This window comes from Papio anubis, chromosome 6, assembly GCF_008728515.1.
Source record: "Papio anubis isolate 15944 chromosome 6, Panubis1.0, whole genome shotgun sequence".
Classification (NCBI taxonomy): Eukaryota; Metazoa; Chordata; class Mammalia; order Primates; family Cercopithecidae; genus Papio; species Papio anubis.
In genome coordinates this window covers 103,013,373-103,018,008 of record NC_044981.1, presented here as the reverse complement: position 1 = coordinate 103,018,008, position 4,636 = coordinate 103,013,373, and positions in this window count along the sequence as shown.

The window sequence follows — 4,636 nt, the reverse complement described above, 5'->3', positions numbered from 1 at the left end:
ATTCCCCAGCAAGAGGATGGACCTTCAAGCTCTGTGCAGAACCCCAAAAAATCTGTTTCTTATTAAACACCTCCACAAAAGGTCATAAGACTCCCTGAGATGGGTGGGCTATTAGTAGCCTAGACTTGGCCAATTTTGCCTTTCACTGTTATCCACAGAAAGTAAATTGAATTTACAGGGCAGCACTCAGAGCCCACAAAGAAATGACTTGTCCCTGAACAATTAAAAAGTATGGAGGGCAGCCAAAGTAGAAGGAAAATAATGGTGAATGATGACATTTGTATTCCAGAAAATTAAATATATTTATTTATAAGAGTGAGGAGGTTCCAAATGGTCACTAGAAAGCTGATTACTTTCACTAAGAAACAAGCCCTACCAAGAGAATCCTGAAAGAAGGAACTTTGCAGCCAGGGAGACCAGTGTTCAGACTCTATTTTATCTTCCAAGCCCCATGACTTTGGGCAAGTGACATCCTCTTTAAGCCTTAGCTTGTTCACCTGAAACATGAACATAATAATCAGTAGTAGCTTTTATAAGTGAGAATGGAAGAAGATAACAGACAAAAGCCCCCAACCATTTCTTCCTTTCTCCAACTCCCAGCGTCACTGAGGACTCACCAGTTCCAGGAGTCTGGGCCAGTGGGACAAACAGAATGTTCTCTATCCGGTGATTAGAGACTAGAAAAGTTCCCAGGAAGGATGAGAGAAGTCACCAAGAAAGGGCGAGGCAGGGTGATATGGTTTGGCTGTGTCCCCACCCAAATCTCATCTTGAATTATAGCTCCCACAATTCCCACATGTTGTGGGAGGGACCCGGTGGGAGGTAATTGAATCATGGGGGTGGGTCTTTCTCGTGCTGTTCTCGTGACAGTGAATAAGTCTCACGAGATCTGATGGTTTTATAAAGAAGAGTTTCCCTGCACAAGTCTCTCTTTTTGCCTGCCACCATCACAGTAAGATATGACTTGCTCCTCCTTGCCTTCCATCATGATTGTGAGGTCTCCTCAGCCATGTGGAACTGTGAGTCCATTAAACCTCTTTCCTTTATAAATTATCTAGTCTCGGGTAGGTCTTTATCAGCAGTGTGAAAACAAACTCATTCACAGGGCTTCCCTTTCTGGATCAAGATTCAGGCCAGCTTTCCTTTCTGAACTGGTCTTCACTTGGTTACTCAGTTAACCTCCTGCCCAGATTCACACATCTAAGAGGAAGTGGAGTAGGCTAGGCCACCCTCCAGCCTACTGCACATGGGACTGGCTAGGACAAGGAGAGGAAAGAAAGACAAAATGTCTTTCACTGAGACTACCTTACTCCTGTAGTGAGGTGTATGGGCTGCACAACTTAGAGTTGAGCCTAGCCCTAAAAAATTGGAGTCACTGTGACAAAGATAATATTTTAGTAGCTCTTATAACTTTTCTTTTATAATCCTCTTGCTATGATCTGCCTCATTCACAGGATCCTGCAGTAGTCAGTTCCCAGTAATGAACACAGCAGGAAGCCCAAGCATGGGGATTTGGGAGCCAGACTATAAGAATTTGATTCCTGACCCTGTTACTTCCTAGCTGTGAGTCTTTGGACAAGTTATTCCACATCTTTGCATCCTCACTTGTAAAACAGGGGTGCTAGTAGTAGGCCTATCTCATAGGATTGTTCTAAGCACTTAATGAGGTCATGCATGTCTAATATCTGTCACAGAATAAGCACTTGTATTAGTCATGATAAGTAAAGCAAGCTACTGTAACAAACAACCCAAAATATCAAGGGCTTAACATAACACTTGTGTTTCATTTATACCACAGCCCGATGTGGGTCCAAGCGTTCTCCTTGAAGAAGAGACCCAGGGATCTAGTCTCTTTCCATCTTGTAACATTACAATCCTCAACATGTGTCCTCTGCAGTTGCCATGGGAGGAAAAGAGAGAAAAGAAGGATTGCGCAGAGGGAATTATACCAAGCCTGCAAACTGCATACATCACTCTACCTGCATTGACCCAAACCCCATCTAAGTACAAGGGAAGCTGAAAAATATAATTGTCTTCCTGGGTATGCAGGCAGAAAAAAAATGGGATTGGTGAGCATCTCGTCATCTCTACCATTATACATATGAAATTTAGCTGATAATAGTGCTGTTATGGTTACCATCTATAGGAATGGGCACGGAGGGTGGGGTAAATTAATGCACAGGCAAACCTAAACTTCAGACGAGGAAACTCAAGGTTAAGCAAAGGATACATTCTCCTTCTTCTTCACTTCCTTCACCTTTTGCCTGACCAGCCCTCCTGGGAGCAGGTGGGCCGGTTTGAGGCTGCTTTGAGCCTCACCTCCACTGGACATTCCTACTTACCTTCTGGCAGAGGAGCTTCTGGCTATCAAGAGATCTAAAAGGCAGTTGGCAGAGGGACAAGGGAAAAACCTGGAGACTAGACTATTTAAATGAGTTGATCACTTCCCAAATCAGTGACCATTAGCTTCACTGATGACCTGAATAATGTTCAGCTCTGTCCCTGGTGATCACAGATGGAGAAGGGGGTCAAACCTAGGGAGTTACATGGATCCTGATGACAGTCAGATGGTTAGAAGTCCCTTCGCCATTCTTTTTCTAATTTAATGCCAATGCTGCTTTCCCAAAACACCTCCAGCATGTATGCATGCCTTAGGTATTTGCAGAAAACCTATCCAGAAGCCAAAAATGTGATCAGGCCTCTGCTCTAGGCAAGAATGGACTCTAACAGGCCCATTCCTCCGTCTAGGTGGACCCCTTTTACTTCTTTGAGGGTCTTAGGATATAAGCCTCCGAAAAGCTACTGATACCCCAAGAACAAAAATGGACAGAGATTTTATTTTGGCCACCTGAAGAAAGCCATGGATAAAACACCTTCTCAGCAGGCAGATATACCTGTACATGCCATGTGCAGTAGCAGTGGACTTGTCCATCCTTTACTGTGGACTATCATTGTATCTAAATTTCAAGCAAACTATTAGGCTTAACATCCTTGTTAGAACATTGAATCCTGAGGCACAGGTGTGGGACCCATGTCAATGAAGTCTTTCATAGCCAGCCTTATAGTCCATCTTCCTCTGTCCGTCCTCCCAAAATCCACTTTCACACGTGTTCCTGTTGTTTCTGCCAACAGACTAACCAGGTCCTGCAATGCCTTGGCATGCAGCACTTCCATCCTGAGGCAGGGACTATAGTTCCTCATTTGGCTATGCTGAGACTTGACCCTAGCTAATGACCTAGAGGCAGCGGGGGTTGGAAGTGGGGGTTAGGAAGATCTTGAAGAGTATATACACCATCTTGTGAGGCTTCAGAGGAAGTCTTTACATCATCTTCAAGCAAAGGGAAGCTGTTTTCCTGTATTAAATAAGAGAGGCCTGCTTCTGCTGGCCTGGAGAATTACGGAGAATTGGTGGCTGGAGATTCTTATGCACTTCCAACATACTGTCCCTATCCCTAGTCTCAGGGTACCACTCTTTCACCTTTAGAACTGTGAATTTGACATAGGAGACCCAACCATGCAAATTCAGTAGGCTTTGCAGCTCTGCTACTAGTATTATCAGATCCTGGGTCTGATTTTCAGTAGTTTGTTCTATAGAAGCAGAAGTTAGGGGCTGCCATAGAGGCCCTCTGGCTTTCCCAGAATGCTCTAAGTTGGCAACAAGCTGTTCTGAATTTTTTTGTCAGGCATTCCAATGTCATCAAAAGCAGCTTGTACCTACTACAATCCTTATAATTATGATCACCACATTCTATCAATCAAGAGCCATAGTCAATGCATATCCCAGTGGTTCCCAAATTTGCTGCATATAAGAATCACCTGGAGATTTTTTAAAACGTACTTACTGTCACCTGGCTTTCATCCATAGATATTTTGATTTAATTAGTTCGGGGTGAAACCTAGGCAAGGGGATTTTTTTTAAAGCTCTCCCCATGATTTTAATGTACAGCAATTTAGAAACTATTGGCATCTCTGAATGCCTCATTTTCTACCCATACTTCATCACAATTAACTACAGGCAAAAGCCTTGGTGATAGTGAAACCAACGCACAACAAGGGTTGTTACCAGTCCACTTACCACCAGCAATCGGGGCCCTCCACCTTTAGACTAGTGGGCAATTCAACTCCAAATTCCATCTTGAAGGTCTGCTTTCTAAGACCATTCTTGAAATCATCTTTTTCCAGGTTCCCTAGAAAATAGAGACTGAGCAAATCTTATATGCTAAGGCTTTTAGGGGGAATGAAATTCCAGGAAAGCAGGAGTGAAGAAAAGAGATACACAGAGAAAGAGAGTTAGCAAATATAAAGTGCATTACTGGTCAGGTGTGGTGGCTTATACCTGCAATCCCAGCACTTTGAGAGGCTGAGGCAGGCAGATCACTTGAGGCCAGGAGTTTGAGACCTGCCTGGCCAACATGGAGGAGCCCCATTTCTACTAAAAATACAAAAATTAGCCAGGTGTGGTGGCACATGCCTGTAATCCCAGCTACTTGAGAGGCTGAGGCATGAGAATCACTTGAACCCAGGAGGCAGAGGTTGCAGTGAGCCAAGATTGTACCACTGCACTCCAGCCTGGGAGACAGGGCGAGATCCTGTCTCAAAGTAAATAAATAAAGTGCATTACCAAGCTGGCCACAGC